The following is an 18,173-nucleotide window of genomic DNA, read 5'->3' on the forward strand; positions in this document are numbered from 1 at the left end:
CATCAAATATGGGGCAAAGTATGGACTATTATATGTTGCGGGAAAGCATAGGATGTCTACTTTCCAACGCAATTGAGAGCGCGCCAATTGGGCTTCTGTAGCTCCAGAAAACCCACTTTGAGTGCAGGGAGGTCAGAATCCAACAGCATTTGCAGTCCTTTTTCAGCCTCTGAATCAGATTTTTGCTCAGGTCCCTCAATTTCAGCCAGAAAATACCTGAAATCACAGAAAAACACACAAACTCGTAGTAAAGTCCAGAAATATAATTTTTAAATAAAACTAATAAAAATATAATAAAAACTAATTAAAATATACTAAAAATATACTAAAAATAATGCCAAAAAGCGTATAAATTATCCACTCATCAATGATGCTAAGCCAGTGGTTCAACCACAGAGGCGGCTAAATCCAGCCATGAAGGAAGTAGTGCAGAAAGAGGTCACCAAGTTACTGGAGGCTGGGATTATTTATCCTATTTCTGATAGCCCCTGGGTGAGCCCTGTTCAAGTTGTCCCCAAAAAGAGAGGTATGATAGTGGTTCATAATGAAAAGAATGAACTGGTTCCTACAAGAACAGTTACAGGGTGGTGCATGTGTATTGACTAAAGAAGGCTCAATACAGCCACCAGAAAGGATCATTTTCCTTTACCATTCATAGACCAGATGCTAGAAAGACTAGCAGGTCATGAATACTACTGCTTTTTGGATGGATATTCAGGTTATAACCAAATTGCAGTAGATCCTCAGGACCAAGAGAAAACAGCATTCACATGTCCTTCTGGAGTGTTTGCTTATAGAAGGATGCCTTTTGGTCTCTGTAATGCACCTGCAACTTTTCAGAGGTGCATGCTCTCTATCTTTTCTGATATGGTAGAGAAGTTTTTGGAAGTCTTCATGAATGACTTTTCAGTATTTGGAGACTCATTCAGCTCCTGCCTTGACCACTTAGCACTTGTTATGAAAAGATGCCAAGAGACCAACCTAGTTTTAAACTGAAAAAAATGTCACTTTATGGTGACTGAAGGAATTGTCCTTGGGCATAAAATTTCAAATAAAGGAATAGAGGTGGATCAAGCTAAAGTAGAAGTAATTGAAAAATTACCACCACCTGCCAATGTTAAGGCAATCAGAAGCTTTCTGGGGCATGCAGGATTCTATAGGAGGTTTATCAAGGATTTTTCAAAAATCGCAAAACTTCTAAGCAATCTGCTAGCTGCTGACACGCCATTTGTATTTGACACAGAGTGTCTGCAGGCGTTTGAAACTCTGAAAGCTAAGCTGGTCACAGCACCAGTTATTTTTGCACCAGACTGGACATTACCATTTGAACTAATGTGTGATGCCAGTGACCATGCCATTGGTGCAGTACTGGGGCAGAGGCATAACAAGCTTCTGCATGTCATTTATTATGCTAGCCGCATTTTAAATGATGCCCAGAAAAATTACACAACCACAGAAAAAGAATTGCTTGCAGTGGTTTATGCTATTGACAAGTTTAGATCATACTTAGTAGGATCAAAAGTGATTGTGTATACTGATCATGCTGCTCTTAAATATCTACTCACAAAGCAGGATTCAAAACCCATGCTCATAAGATGGGTGTTGCTTCTGCAAGAGTTTGATATAGAAATAAGAGATAGAAAAGGGACAGAGAACCAAGTGGCTGATCATCTGTCCCGGATAGAGCCAGTAGAAGGGGCGTCCTTTCCCTCTATTGAGATCTCTAAAACCTTTCCTGATGAGCATTTGTTCGCCATTCAGGAAACGCCATGGTTTGCAGACATTGCAAACTATAAAGCTGCAAGGTTCATACCCAAGGAGTACAACAGGCAACAAAAGAAAAAATTAATTACTGATATAAAGTACTACTTGTGGGATGAACCCTATCTCTTTAAGAGATGTGCAGACGGAATAATCCGTAGGTGTGTGCCTAGAGAAGAAGCACAGAAGATCCTATGGCATTGTCATGGATCACAATATGGAGGTCATTTCGGAGGTGAGCGAACAGCTACCAAGGTCCTCCAATATGGTTTCTACCGGCCTACACTCTACAGAGATTTTCGAGAGTTTATACGTAACTGTGACAGTTGCCAGAAAGCTGGTAATCTACCTCATGGTTATGCCATGCCTCAACAAGGAATCTTGGAGATTGAGTTGTTTGATGTTTGGGGTATTGACTTCATGGGGCCTTTCCCACCATCATACTCAAACACTTATATTTTGGTGGCAGTCGACTATGTATCCAAATGGGTAGAGGCCATTGCCACACCCACTAATGATACTAAGACAGTGTTGAAGTTCCTCCAGAAACATATCTTCAGCAGGTTCGGTGTCCCTAGAGCACTAATTAGTGATGGGGGCACGCACTTCTGCAACAAACAGCTTTACTCTGCTATGGTCCGGTATGGAATTAGCCACAAGGTGGCAACTCCATATCATCCACAGACAAATGGGCAAGCTGAAGTCTCTAATAGAGAACTAAAAAAAATCCTGGAACGGACAGTAAGTACCCGTAGAAAGGATTGGGCGAGAAGCTTGGATGATGCTCTGTGGGCTTACAGAACAGCATTCAAGACTCCTATAGGGACCTCTTCATACCAGCTTGTGTATGGTAAGGCCTGTCATCTGCCCGTGGAACTGGAGCATAAGGCCTACTGGGCAACCAGATTCCTAAACTTTGATGCCAGATTAGCTGGAGAAAAAAGGTTACTCCAGCTAAATGAGCTAGAGGAATTCAGACTCACTGTTTTCGAAAATGCTAAGCTTTACAAGGAGAAAGCAAAAAGGTGGCATGACAGAAAGTTGTCACCTAGAGTCTTTGAACCAGGACAGAAGGTTCTGCTATTTAACTCTAGGCTCAGATTATTCCCCGGGAAACTGAAATCCCGGTGGAGGGGACCATATGTGATTACAAGCGTGTCACTATATGGCCATGTGGAGCTTCAAGACATTGATTCTAATAAGAAGTTCATTGTTAATGGACAGAGAGTCAAGCATTATCTTGAAGGCAATGTTGAGCAAGAATGCTCAAGGCTGAGACTAGATTAAAAGCTCAGTAAGGTCAAGCTATTGACATTAAAGAAGCGCTTGTTGGGAGGCAACCCAATGTTATTTAACTATATCTCTTTATTTTTTACTGCTATTTTATGTTTTTTTAGGTTGATGATCATATGAAGTCACAAAAACTACTGAAAAATCAAAAACAGAATGAAAAACAGCATTAAAAATAGCACACCCTGGAGGAAGAGTATTCTGGCGTTTAAACGCCAGAAACAAGCATCTGTCTGGCGTTTAACGCCAGAAACAAGCACCAAGCTGGCGTTTAACGCCAGAAACAAGCATCAACCTGGCGTTAAACGCCAGAAACAGGCTACATTTGGGCATTTAACGCCAAAAATAGGCAGCAGTCTGGCATTAAATGCCAAGATTACACTGCAGGGGCGTTTACATGCCTAATAGGAGCAAGGATGATACATCCTTGACCCCTCTGGATCTGTGGACCCCACAGGATTCCCACAGGATCTGTGGACCCTACAGGATCTCCACCTACCTCACCATTCAAATTCAAACCATTCCCCTCCCAAACCCACCCATTCACACACCTCCATCTCCTCCATCTTCTCCACTTCTTTCTTCTTTTGCTCGAGGACGAGCAAACCTTTTAAGTTTGGTGTGATAAAAGCATTGCTTTTTGTTTTTCCATAATTCAGTGATAGAGCAATTGACTGCAGATCAAAGAGCTATGAGGGAGGAGCAACAAAGGCAAGGAAGAGACATAGAGGAGCTCAAGAGCACCATTGGTTCTTCAAGAAGAGGAAGACGCCACCCTCATTAAGGTGGACCCATTCCTTAATCTCCTTGTTCTTATTTTCCTATTTTTCATTTACTATGCTTCATGTTTAATTATGTTTGTGTCTTTACTATATGATCACTAGTATCTAAGTGTCTATGTCTTAAAGATATGAATGTCCTATGAATCCATCACCTTTCTTAAATGAAAATTGTTTTCTAAAAAAGAAAAAGAAGTACATGAATTTCGAATTTTAAAATAGTTTAATTATTTTGATGTGGTGGCAATACTTTTTATTTTCTGAATGAATGCTTGAACAGTGCATATGTCTTTTGAATTTGTTGTTTATGAATGTTAAAATTGTTGGGTCTTGAAAGAATGATGAAAAAGGAGAAATGTTATTTGATAATCTGAAAAATCATAAAAATGATTCTTGAAGTAAGAAAAAGCAGTGAAGAACAAAGCTTGCAGAAAAAAATGAGAAAAAAAAAGAGGGCAAGAAAAAGAAAAAGCAAGCAGAAAAAGCCAAAAGCTCTTTAAACCAAAAGGCAAGAGCAAAAAGCCAATAGCCCTTAAAACAAAAAGGCAAGGGTAATAAAAAGGATCCAAGGCTTTGAGCATCAGTGGATAGGAGGGCCTAAAGGAATAAAATCCTGGCCTAAGCGGCTAAACCAAGCTGTCCCTAACCATGTGCTTGTGGCATGAAGGTGTCAAGTGAAAACTTGAGACTGAGCAGTTAAAGTCGAGGTCCAAAGCATAAACAGAGTGTGCTTAAGAACCCTGGACACCTCTAATTGGGGACTTTAGCAAAGCTGAGTCACAATCTGAAAAGGTTCACCCAGTTATGTGTCTGTGGCATGTATGTATCCGGTGGTAATACTGGAAAACAGAGTGCTTTGGGCCACGGCCAAGACTCATAAAGTAGCTGTGTTCAAGAATCAACATACTGAACTAGGAGAATCAATAACACTATCTGAATTTTGAGTTCCTATAGATGCCAATCATTCTGAACTTCAAAGGATAAAGTGAGATGCCAAAACTGTTCAGAAGCAAAAAGCTAATAGCTCCGCTCATCTAATTAAGACTGATCTTCATAGATGTTTTTAGAATTCATTGTATATTCTCTTCTTTTTATCCTACTTTGTTTTTAGTTTCTTGGGGACAAGCAACAATTTAAGTTTGGTGTTGTGATGAGCGGATAATTTATACGCTTTTTGGCATTGTTTTTAGGTAGTTTTTAATATGTTTTAGTCACTTTTTATTATATTTTTATTAGTTTTTAAATAAAAATCACACTTCTGGACTTTACTATGAGTTTGTGTGTTTTTCTGTAATTTCAGGTATTTTCTGGCTGAAATTGAGAGAGCTGAGAAAAAATCTGATTCAGGCTGAAAAAGGACTGCTGATGCTGTTGGATTCTGACCTTCCTGCACTAAAAATGGATTTTTTGGAGCTACAGAAGTCCAAATGGCGCTCTCTCAATTGCGTTGGAAAGTAGACATCCAGGGCTTTCCAGCAATATATAATAGTTTATATTTTGTTCAAGGATAAATGACGTAAACTGGCGTTCAACGCCAGTTTCATGCTGCATTCTGGCGTTAAACGCCAGAAACAGGTTACAAGTTGGAGTTAAACGCCCAAAACAGGTTACAACCTGGCGTTTAACTCCAGAAACAGCCTAGGCATGTGAAAAGCTCAAGTCTCAACCCCAGCACACATCAAGTAGGCCCCAGAAGTGGATTTTTTCACTATCTATCTTAGTTTACTCATTTTCTGTAAACCTAGGTTACTAGTTTAGTATTTAAACAACTTTTAGAGATTTATTTTGTATCTCATGACATTTTTAGATCTGAACTTTGTACTCTTTGACGGCATGAGTCTCTAAACTCCATTGTTGGGGTGAGGAGCTCTGCTGTGTCTCGATGAATTAATGCAATTATTTCTGTTTTCTATTCAAACACGCTTGTTTCTATCTAAGATGTTCATTCGCACTTCAATATGATGGATGTGATGATCCGTGACACTCCTCACCATTCTCAACCTATGAACGTGTGCCTGACAACCACCTCCGTTCTACCTTCGATTGAATGAGTATCTCTTGGATTCCTTAATCAGAATCTTCGTGATATAAGCTAGAATCTTTTGGCAGCATTCTTGAGAATCCGGAAAGTCTAAACCTTGTCTGTGGTATTCCGAGTAGGATTTAGGAATTAAATGACTGTGACAAGCTTCAAACTCACAATGGTTGGGCGTAGTGACAGATGCAAAAGGATCAATGGATCCTATTCCAGCATGAGTGAGAACCGACAGATGATTAGTCGTGCGGTGACAGCGCACCTGGACCATTTTCACTGAGAGGATGGATGGTAGCCATTGACAATGGTGATCCACCAACACACAGCTTGCCATAGGAGGAACCTTGTGTGCGTGAAGAAGAAGACAGGGGGAAAGCAGAGATTCAGAAGACAAAGCATCTCCAAAACTCCAACATATTCTCCATTACTGCATAACAAGTATTTGATTCATGCTCTTTTATTTTTCGCAATCCAAACTGATAATTATAATTGATATCCTAACTAAGAATTACAAGATAACTATAGATTGCTTCAAACCAACAATCTCCGTGGGATTCGACCCTTACTCACGTAAGGTATTACTTGGACGACCTAGTGCACTTGCTGGTTAGTGATACGAGTTGTGAAAAGTGTGATTTACAATTCGTGCACCACTGTCCCACTTCCAGGCACTCACAAGTTGACGTTAGGATTTTTGCCAGTAAAGAATTTTATAAAAAACAGTCGCATTGTAGATATAGTCTCTAAACCAACAAAAATCCCTTCGTACAAACGTTTTGGTTGTCACAAGTAACAAACCCCTTAATAAATTGATAACCGAAGTATTCAAACCTTGGGTCGTCTTCTCAAGGAATTGCAGGGATGTATGTTCTTATTATTGGTTATGAGTTTGTAAATTGGGGGTTTTGAAGTTTGGGCAATGGGCACAGGTATATCTAAATAACAAGTAAAATAAATTAACAATAATAAAATCTCTTGGCAAGGTATGAAGAACTGGAAGTCCTATCCTGGTTATCCTTATCAATTGTAATGAGAATTTGATTTTTCTCCCACTTTTGTTAACCTCTAACTATGAAGGTAAGTTAAGTGGATGAATTAATTTTTATTCCTCAGGTCCTAGTCTTTCCTTGGGAAAGGCTAGAGTTATTGGAACTCGAATTAATCCTTGAAGAATTCCAATTTTCAGTAAACAATGAGTTTGATAACTCAAGTGTCTCCAATGACTCAACCAAAGCTAAAAGGGAAGAGAATCTACTTGAATAAAAATAATTTGAATACATAAATTAAAGAGAGCAATCATAATTCTGAAATACCTCAATCAGCACTAATAAAGATATCAAATATAACATGGAAGATTTCATAAATTAAATTAGGAAAATAAATAAAAAGAACATTGAACCTGAGAAGAAGTTGAAATAATAAAGTTGAAATAATAATACATCCTAATTTCTTTAAGAGAAATCCTAATCCTAAATCCTAAGAGAGAGGAGAGAACCTCTCCCTCTAAAAACTACATGAAAAGTGAATTTTGGAAGCGTGTATATAAATGGATGCATTCCCCCACTTTATAGCCTCTAATCTGTATTTTCTGGGCCACAAACTGGGTCAGAAACAGCCCAGAATTCGCTGGTTGCGAATTCAAACACGCTGATTTTTCGTCACTGTGACGCGGCCGCGTGGAGCACGCGTTCGCGTCGCCTAGCCTCAGAGCAACTATGGTATATTATATATCAAATCGAAGCCCCGGATGTTAGCTTTCCAACGCAACTGGAACCGCGTCATTTGGACCTCTGTAGCTAAAGTTATAGCCATTTGAGTGCGAAGAGGTCAGGCTGGACAGCTTAGCAGTTTCTCCAACTCCTTGTATTCCTTCCACTTTTGCATGCTTCCTTTCTATCCTCTGAGCCATTTCTGCCCTGTAATCTCTGAAATCACTTAACACACATATCAAGGCATCTAATGGTAATAAGAGAGGATTTAAACATAGGGAACTTAAGGCCAAAGAAGCATGTTTTCAATCAAAGCACATAATTAGGAAGGCAAATGTAAACCATGCAAATAGTATGAATAAGTGGGTAAAGAGTTGATAAAATCCACTCAATTGAGCACAAGATAAACCATGAAATAGTGGTTTATCACACGTCTCCACCGAATCTAACGCCATCAAAAAATAACTACAAAGCCCATCTCAAGCCCACAAACTAAGCAAAAAAAAACATGTTGCGCTTGGGGGCTCATACGATCAATCCTCTTACACAAACACGCCGAGGATATCTAAAGCTCAACCTGTTTTTTACAGGATAATCTTGGGGCTGTGTACCATACTAACAACCTCGGATATGAAAAGATTAACCGAGTACACCACGCAACCGACGAAATCCTCGGAAGAGCACCAACAACCAAAATTCACATGCCAAATCAAATTTCGAATAATACGAGAACTACCTCGGCAAACTGTTGTGAAGACTAACCTAATAGTGGCTATATAACGGGATCACTTAGCTCCCCAGAGGACCAGGATCTCAAAAAATATAACTTTGGTCGCACTACTAGTTATTCTTTATATTTCTCAGCTCTTTAAGAATTTACTAACTTGAGCGTCAGAGTCTTTATTGCAGTTTCCACGCCAGAGTCCCTATTTCGAGGATCAACCTCAGCAGTTCATCAACGCCCGAGGAGTTGAAGGCACACAAGCTATAACTCGGACGTGTATCCTCAAACGAAACAATAACTATATTTAATTTCTTTAGTTAATGACATCTAATCCAAAATTATATATAACATATAACTTGAAGATTGTAAATAATTTTTCGACAAAAGTATGGTAACGAGTGAAGTGCAAGGATGGAAAAATTCTTAGCGAGATGGATACCCATAAAAATTTATCCGTAGAGAAGTGGATATGGAAACAATTTTATACTCGTGGAGACGAAGATAGGAATCCGTTTACTATACGGGATGAAGACAGGAATAGAGGTCTCTACCCCGTGGATCCCATTTAATGTCTATATATATGAAATGACCTAAATACCTTGTGAGTTATGATATATATGAGTTTTAGTATTTCACTTGATTTCAAAACGCTAATCCCTAACTGCTATTCTTCTCATTCACTATTTTTTCTTCTCACTTCTCTGAAATTCAACCCTCTTTTAGGGATGGAAAAAATTTTTGGCAGAGTGAGTACCCGCAGAAATTTACCCGTTGAAGAGTGAATATAGGAACAGTTTTGTACGTGCAGGATAAGGGACGGAGACTCGTTTATTATATAGGAAGGTGGCAGGGATAGAGGTCTCCATCCCGTAGGGACCCGTTTAATCACCATATATATGAAATGACCTAAATAGTCTGTGATATATATACATATGTGTTTCAGTGCTTCACCTGATTTCAAAATCCTAATCCCTAACTATTGTTCTTCTCACTCACTGCTCTCTCTTCTCACTTCTTTGAAATTCAAACCCTCTCCTCTCACCAGTCACCACTGCCATCTGCCACCTCCTACCTTCTAATCACTGCCGTCTGCAACCTCCTCTCCTCAGCTCTCGAAGTCACTGGCTCCCCCTCACCACTCAGTGCGCCTGTTCCCAATCGAAGAGAGCGTCATCCTTACTGCTTGACCCAACGAAAGACAGTGTCGTCTTCGCCACTTCACCCAACCGAAGAGAAGTCATCGTTGCCACCCACTCATCCAAAGTGAAGTCGTCGTCGCTGCCCCACCCAGCCGAAGTGAAGTGGTTGCCGCCGCCAGACCCAGCCGAGGCAGAAGCGCCGCTGTCTCCGTCGCGTCGGAGCCTCTTCGTTAGTAACTCAGCTTCTAATTTCTTGATTCCTTGGACATTTTGTGATTTATGCTTCTTTTATTTCTGTGATTTTTGGGATTTTTTGTGATTTCTGAGATTTTATTTTTTTGAGTTATATGATTCTTGTGATTTTCTGATTTCTGTAAATTCTATTTATGTGATTTATGATTTTTGCTATTTTATTTCTTGAATCCTAGGGTTTTCTGTGATTCTGCTAATTTATTTCTATAATTCCTGTGATTTTTTTATTTCTGTGATTCTTTTTATAGGATTTATGTGATTTTTTTATTTCTGCGATTCTATTTCTTGATTCCTGGGATTTTATGTTGCGGCTGTGATTTTATTTCTGTGATTCTTGGAATTTTCTGTGATTGCTGGAATTTTACTTTTATAAATATTGGGATATTATTGTTGATTTATTATACGATTTTAATTTTTAATTTTTTTTTCTTTTCGATGTAGGATTCCACACAAATCAGAATCTACTATCACTACTATTACATGATGAAAGAAGGCTTGATAATTATGTTCTTAGAATGTGATAAATATGTTTAGTATTTGGATATGTTTAGTTATGTTATGAATATTTGGTTATTTGAATGTAGATAATGTTTGTTGGTAATTAATGTTTAAGTCTTTTGAAGACTCGTAGTTATATTTGTAACCATAATTAAGGATTTTTTTATTTTTTTAATTTTTCTGTGTTTTTTTTTTTCAATTTTTCATTTTATTTTAAAAATTCGGGAATATTCGTGTGTACCCAAATTGCCGACAGATATGGGATTCTCATTACCGTGGCGGGACAAGGCAGGGGCGGGGACGGGGACAGGTAATGGAGAGTAGTAGACATGTTCCCATCTTATGGAAATCCATTGCCATTCCTATTGAAGTGACTAAACCAAAATAAAATTTTCAATTTGCAATTCCTTTATCTTTTTCTCTCTGTTAATTGTGTTATATTTGATTTATTTTAGGTTTAATTATTTTATTGGTTTCTATAGTTCCGCAAAATTTTTAATTAGGTCCATAAACTTTTTTTCCTTTTCATTGGGTCCCTATACCAAATTTTTTTCGATTAGGTCGCTCTTAACAGTAATTGGTTTAATTGTATAGGGACCCAATTTAAAAAAAAATTGGTACAGGAACTCAAATAAAAGAAAAAAAAATATAGGGACCCAATTAAAAAAAATTGGTACAAGAACTCAATTGAAAAAAAAAGTACGGAAACCTAATTAAAAATTTTGCAAAACTATAGGAATCAACAGAATAATTAAACCTTTATGTTATTCATCATGCTTTAATATTTCAAGAACTTATTAAAATTGTTAATATATAGTCCACTTTTCTCTTAAATATCTTGTGTTTATTGACTTACTAATAGGTTTTAGATTTACTTTACACATTTGCTTTACTTTTATACTTAATATTTATGTAATAATAAAATATTTTAAACAAAAAATTAATTATCCAATTTTTTTATTTATTTTTTTAATTATTTTGACCCTTTTATCAGTAATAGAAAATATTATTCATAATGTACTATTAGCTATAATTTTCAACCATAAAATATATACCACTTCTAATAGTAATTAATATTAAAAATTAACTATTTAAAAATAAAGATCTAATTGATCATCTCAAAATATAGCTAAATTATCCCAAAAATTTTTAGCTTTATATATAATAAATATTTAATAAGTAATTGTATGTCAACTAAAATTATGTAAACATATATATACCAATTAAAATATTAATTTTTAATTTGTCTTTTTATTTGTATATGTAAATTTTAATTTTAATTTGTGTTTTTATAATTTAATTTGTTTAGCATGCTTATATGCTAAAATTAATTCCTATTGTGTAGGTTCTTTCTGGTATGCAAAATTGTTACTCATGTTGTAAAATTTGTTGTTCGTTCTCTCCCTAGCAATGGCGCCAATAACTGGGGCACAATACGATGGTCCAAACATAACTTCACAACTTCGCACAATTAACCAGCAAGTGCACTGGGTCGTCCAAGTAATAAAACCTTACGTGAGTAAGGTCGATCCTACGGAGATTGTTGGTATGAAGCAAGCTATGGTCATCTTGTTAATCTCAGTCAGGCGGATATCAAATGGTTATGGAGTTTTCGAATAATAATAATAAATAAACAGAAAATAAAGATAGAAATACTTATGTAATTCATTGGTGAGAATTTCAGATAAGCGTATAGAGATGCTTTCGTTCCTCTGAATCTCTGCTTTCCCGCTGTCTTCATCCAATCAGTCTTACTCCTTTCCATGGCAAGCTTTCTGTAAGGGCATCACCGTTGTCAATGGCTACATCCCATCCTCTCTGTGAAAATGGTCCAAATGCTCTGTCACGGCATGGCTAATCATCTGGAAGTTCTCGATCATACTGGAATAGGATTTACTATCCTTTTGCGTCTGTCACTACGCCCAGCACTCGCGAGTTTAAAGTTCGTCACAACCATCCCTTCCCAGATCCTACTCGGAATACCACAGACAAGGTTTAGACTTTCCGGATCTCAGGAATGGCCATCCATGGTTCTAACTTATACCACGAAGATACTAATAACTCGGACTCAGTCCCCTGTATTAGATATCTAAGAGATATTCATTCTAGCTTGGTTGCAAGTAGAACGGAAGTGTTTGTCAGGCACGCGTTCATAAGTGAGAATGATGATGAGCGTCACATAATCATCACATTCATCATGTTCTTGGGTGCAAATGGATATCTTAGAAGCGGAATAAGTTGAATTGAATAGAAAATAGTAGTACTTTGCATTAAATCATGAGGAACAGCAGAGCTCCACACCTTAATCTATGGAGTGCAGAAACTCTACCGTTTGAAAATACATAAGTGATAATGGTCCAGGCATGGCCGAATGGCCAGCCCCCATGAAAGTCTAAGATAGCATAAAACTGATCAAAGATCCCCCTTATACAATAGTAAAAAGTCCTATTTATACTAAACTAGTTACTAGGGTTTACAGAAGTAAGTAATTGATGCATAAATCCACTTTCGGGGCCCACTTGGTGTGTGCTTGGGCTGAGCTTGAAGTTTACACGTGGAGAGGTCATTCTTGGAGTTGAACGCCAGTTTGTAACGTGTTTCTGGCGTTCAACTCTGGTTTGTGACGTGTTTCTGGCGTTTAACTCCAGACTGCAGCATAGAACTGGCGTTCAACACCCTTTTGCGTCATCTAAACTCGGCCAAAGTATGGACTATTATATATTGCTGGAAAGCCCTGGATGTCTACTTTCCAACGCAATTAGAAACGCGCCATTTTGAGTTCTGTAGCTCCAGAAAATCCACTTTGAGTGCAGGGAGATCAGAATCCAACAACATCAGCAGTCCTTCTTCTACCTCTGAATCTGATTTTTGCTCAAGTCCCTCAATTTCAGCCAGAAAATACCTGAAATCACAGAAAACACACAAACTCATAGTAAAGTCCAGAAATGTGAATTTAACATAAAAACTAATAAAAACATCCCTAAAAGTAACTAGATCCTACTAAAAACATACTAAAAATAATGCCAAAAAGCGTATAAATTATCCGCTCATGACAACTCCAAACTTAAATTGTTGCTTGTCCTCAAGCAACTGAAAATCAAATAGGATAAAAAGAAGAGAATATACTATAAATTCCAAACTATCAATGAAACATAGCTCCAATCAGATGAGCGGGACTTGTAGCTTTTTGCCTCTTGAATAGTTTTGGCATCTCACTTTATCCATTGAGGTTCAGAATGATTGGCATCTATAGGAACTCAGAGTTCAGATAGTGTTATTGATTCTCCTAGTTCAGTATGTTGATTCTTGAACACAGCTACTTTATGAGTCTTGGTCGTGGCCCTAAGCACTTTGTTTTCCAATATTACCACCGGATACATAAATGCCACAAACACATAACTGGGTGAACCTTTTCAGATTGTGACTCAGCTTTGCTAAAGTCCCCAATTAGAGGTATCCAAGGTTCTTAAGCACACTCTTTTTTTGCTTTGGACCTTGACTTTAACCGCTCAGTCTTAAGTTTTCACTTGACACCTTCACGCCACAAGCACATGGTTAGGGACAGCTTGGTTTAGCCGCTTAGGCCGGGATTTTATTCCTTTAGGCCCTCCTATCCACTGATGCTCAAAGCCTTGGGATCCTTTTTATTTACCCTTGCCTTTTGGTTTTAAGGGTTATTGGCTTTTTCTGCTTGCTTTTTTTTTTTCTATTTTTTTCGCCATTTTTTTTCTTTTTTTTCTACAAGCTTTTGTATTCACTGCTTTTTCTTGCTTCAAGAATCATTTTTATGATTTTTCAGATTATCAAATAACATGTCTCCTGTTCATCATTCTTTCAAGAGCCAACATATTTAATATTCTAAAACACCAACTTCGAAAGACATATGCACTGTTCAAGCATTCATTCAGAAAACAAAAAGTATTGTCTCCACATCAAAATAATTAAACTAAGTTCAAGGATAAATTCGAAACTCATGTACTTCTTGTTCTTTTGTAATTAAAACATTTTTCCATTTAAGAGAGGTGATGGATCCATATTCACTACTTTAAGGCATAGACACTTAGACACTAATGATCATGTAATAAAGACACAAACATAGATAAACATTTAACATAAGAAAACGAAAAATAGAAAATTTAAGAACAAGGAATGAGTCCACCTTAGTGATGGTGGCGTTTTCTTCTTGAGGAACCAATGATGTCCTTGAGCTCTTCTATGTCTCTTCCTTGTCTTTGTTGCTCCTCCCTCATAGCTCTTTGATCTTCTCTAATTTCATGGAGTATGATGGAGTGCTCTTGATGTTTCACCCTTAGTTGTCCCATGTTGGAACTTAGTTCTCCTAGGGAGGTGTTGATTTGCTCCCAAAAATTCTGTGGAGAAAAGTGCATCCCTTGAGGTATCTCAGGAATTTCTTGATGATGAGCTTCCTCACGTTTTTCTTGAGCTCCATGAGTGGGCTCTCTTGTTTGCTCCATCCTTTTCTTAGTGATGGGCTTCTCTTCCTCAATGGGAATGTCTCCTTCTATGAAAGCTCCAGCTGAGTAACATAGATGGCAAATAAGATGAGGGAAAGCTAGCCTTGCCAAGGGGGAGGGCTTTTCGGCTATTTTGTAGAGTTCAAGGGAGATGACTTCATGAACTTATACTTCCTCTCCAATCATGATGCTATGAATCATGATGGCTCGATCCACAGTAACTTCAGATCGGTTGCTGGTGGGAATGATGGAGCGTTGGATGAACTCCAACCATCCTCTAGCCACAGGCTTGAGGTCCAGTCTTCTAAGTTGAACCGATTTACCTTTTGAGTCAATCTTCCATTGAGCTCCTTCCACACATATGTCCATGAGGACTTGGTCCAACCTTTGATCAAAGTTGACCTCCTTGTGTAGGGACGTGCATCTCCTTGCATCATAGGCAAGTTAAACGCCAACCTCACATTTTTCGGACTAAAATCTAAGTATTTCCCCTGAACCATGGTGAGATAATTCTTTGGGTTCGGGTTCTTACTTTGATCATGGTTCCTAGCGATCCATGCATTAGCATAGAACTCTTGAACCATTAGAATTTTGACTTGTTGGATGGGGTTTGTTAGAACTTCCCAACCTCTTCTTTGGATTTCATGTCGGATTTCCAAATACTCATTTCTCTTGAGTTTGAAAGGGACCTCGGGGATCACCTTCTTCTTGGCCACAACATCATAGAAGTGGTCTTGATGGGCTTTGGAGATGAATCTTTCCATTTCCCATGACTCAGAGGTGGAAGCTTTTGTGTTCCCTTTCCTCTTTCTAGAGGTTTTTCTGGCCTTAGGTGCCATCAATGGTTATAGAAAAACAAAAAAAAAGCTATGCTTTTACCACACCAAAATTAGAATGTTGCTCGCCCTCGAGCAAAAGAAGAAAGAATAGAAGAAGAAGAAGAAGAAGAGATGGAGGTGAGTTGATGGTTTGAATTTGAGTGGGTGGGTGTAGGTGGGTTGTATGATGGTTTTAGGGGAGTAATGGATGTGAGTGGTAAAGGGTTCTTGGGAAAGGGTGATATAGGATTATGAGGAGGTAAGGTGAGTGGAGGTATGTGGGGATCCTGTGGGATCCACAGATCCTGAGGTGTCAAGGATTTGCATCCCTGCACCAATTAGGCATGTAAAACACCTTTGCATGCAATTCTAGCGTTTAAACGCCGAATTGATGCTTGTTCTGGGCGTTCAACGCCCAGATGTAGCATGTTTCTGGCGTTGAACGCCAGCTCCATGCTTGTTTCTGGCGTTCAGCGCCAGCTCCATGCTCTGTTCTGGCGTTGAACGCCAGCCAGATGCTCCTTACTGGCGTTTAAACGCCAGTAAGTCCTTCCTCCAGGGTGTGATTTTTCTTCTGTTGTTTTTTATTCTCTTTTTGATTTTTCTATTTATTTTGTGACTCCACATGATCATGAACCTAATAAAACATGAAATAACAATAAAATAAAATTAGATAAATAAAAATTGGGTTGCCTCCCAACAAGCGCTTCTTTAATGTCAATAGCTTGACAGTGGGCTCTCATGGAGCCTCACAGATGTTCAGAACATTGTTGAGACTTCCCAACACCAAACTTAGAGTTTGATTGTAGGGGCTCTTTATGACTCTGTACTGAGAGAAGCTTACTGTGCCTCTTTTCCATGTTTATAGAAGGATGTCCTTGAGTTTTAAACACAAGGGAGTCCTCATTCAATTGAAGGACTAGTTCACCTCTGTCAACATCAATTACAGCTCTTGCTGTGGCTAGGAAGGGTCTTCCAAGGATGATGGATTCTTCCTCATCCTTCCCAGTATCTAGGATTATGAAATCAGCAGGGATGTAAAGGCCTTCAACCTTTACTAACACGTCCTCTACTTGTCCATAAGCCTCTTTTCTTGAGTTGTCTGCCATCTCTAATGAGATTTTAGCAGCTTGTACCTCAAAGATTCCCAGTTTCTCCATTACAGAGAGTGGCATGAGGTTTATTCCTGACCCAAGGTCACATAGAGCCTTCTCAAAGGTTATGGTGTCTATGGTACAAGGTATTAGGAACTTTCCAGGATCTTGTTTCTTCTGAGGCAATCTCAGTTGATCCAATGCATTTAGTTCAATGGTAAACAGGGGAGGTTCATCTCCCCAAGTTTCTTTACCAAATAAATTGGCATTCAGCTTCATGATTGCACCAAGGAACTTGGCAACTTGCTCTTCAGTAATATCCTCATTCTCTTCAAAAGAAGAATACTCTTCAGAGCTCATGAATGGCATAAGGAGGTTTAATGGAATCTCTATGGTCTTTAGATGAGCCTCAGATTCCTTTGGTTCCTCAGAGGGAAACTCCTTGTTGATCACTGGGCGTCCCAGGAGGTCTTCCTCTTTGGGATTCACGTCCTCCCCTTCCTCCTTGGATTCAGCCATGATGGTTATATCAATGGCCTTGCACTCTCCTTTTGGATTTTCTTCTGTATTGCTTGGGAGAGTACTAGGAGGAGTTTCAGTGATCTTCTTACTCAGCTGGCCCACTTGTGCTTCCAAATTTCTAATGGAAGACCTTGTTTCATTCATAAAACTCACAGTGGCCTTAGATAGATCAGAGACTAAACTTGCTAAGCTAGATGGATTCTGCTCAAAATTCTCTGTCTGTTGCTGAGTGGATGATGGAAAAGGTTTACTATTGTTAAACCTGTTTCTTCCACCATTATTAAAGCCTTGTTGAGGCTTTTATTGATCCTTCCATGAGAAATTTGGGTGATTTCTCCATGAGGGGTTATAGGTATTTTCATAGGGTTCACCCATGTAATTTACCTCTGCTATTGCAGGGTTCTCAGGATCATAAGCCTCTTCTTCAGAAGATGCCTCTTGAGTACTGTTGGATGCAGCTTGCATTCCATTCAGACTCTGAGAAATCATATTGACTTGCTGAGTCAATATTTTATTCTGGGCCAATATGGCATTCAGAGTATCAATTTCAAGAACTCCCTTCTTTTGAGGCATCCCATTACTCACAGGATTCCTCTTAAAAGTATACATAAACTGGTTGTTAGCAACCATGTCAATGAGTTCTTGAGCTTCTGCAGGCGTTTTTTGAATGGATCCACCTACAGAAGTATCCAATGACATCTTAGCTAATTCAGACAGACCATCATAGAATATATCCAGGATGGTCCATTCTGAAAGCATGTCAGAAGGACACTTTTTGGTCAGTTCCTTGTATCTCTCCCAAGCTTCATAGAGGGATTCACCTTCTTTCTGTCTGAAGGTTTGAACATCCACTCTAAGCTTACTCAGCTTTTGAGGAGGAAAGAACTTGGCTAAGAAAGCCTTGACCAGCTTATCCCAAGAGTTCAGGCTATCTTTGGGTTGAGAGTCCAACCATATTCTAGCTCTGTCTCTTACAGCAAACGGGAAAAGCATGAGCCTGTAGACTTTAGGATATACTCCATTAGTCTTAACAGTATCACATATCTGCAAGAATTCAGTTAAGAAATGAAAAGGATC

At 38.5% G+C, this 18,173-nt stretch overlaps 1 non-coding gene across 1 annotated transcript; it reads left to right on the plus strand.

The window, feature by feature from the left end:
• The first annotated feature begins 17,849 nt into the window (after window positions 1-17,849).
• On the plus strand, window positions 17,850-17,957 carry LOC148546480 (small nucleolar RNA R71). The gene has a single exon (XR_015901864.1). It is a non-coding gene; the product is annotated as a small nucleolar RNA R71 (small nucleolar RNA).
• The last annotated feature ends 216 nt before the right edge of the window (window positions 17,958-18,173 follow it).

This window comes from Arachis ipaensis, chromosome B9, assembly GCF_059453495.1.
Source record: "Arachis ipaensis isolate K30076 ecotype BB chromosome B9, ASM5945349v1, whole genome shotgun sequence".
Taxonomy (NCBI): Eukaryota; Viridiplantae; Streptophyta; class Magnoliopsida; order Fabales; family Fabaceae; genus Arachis; species Arachis ipaensis.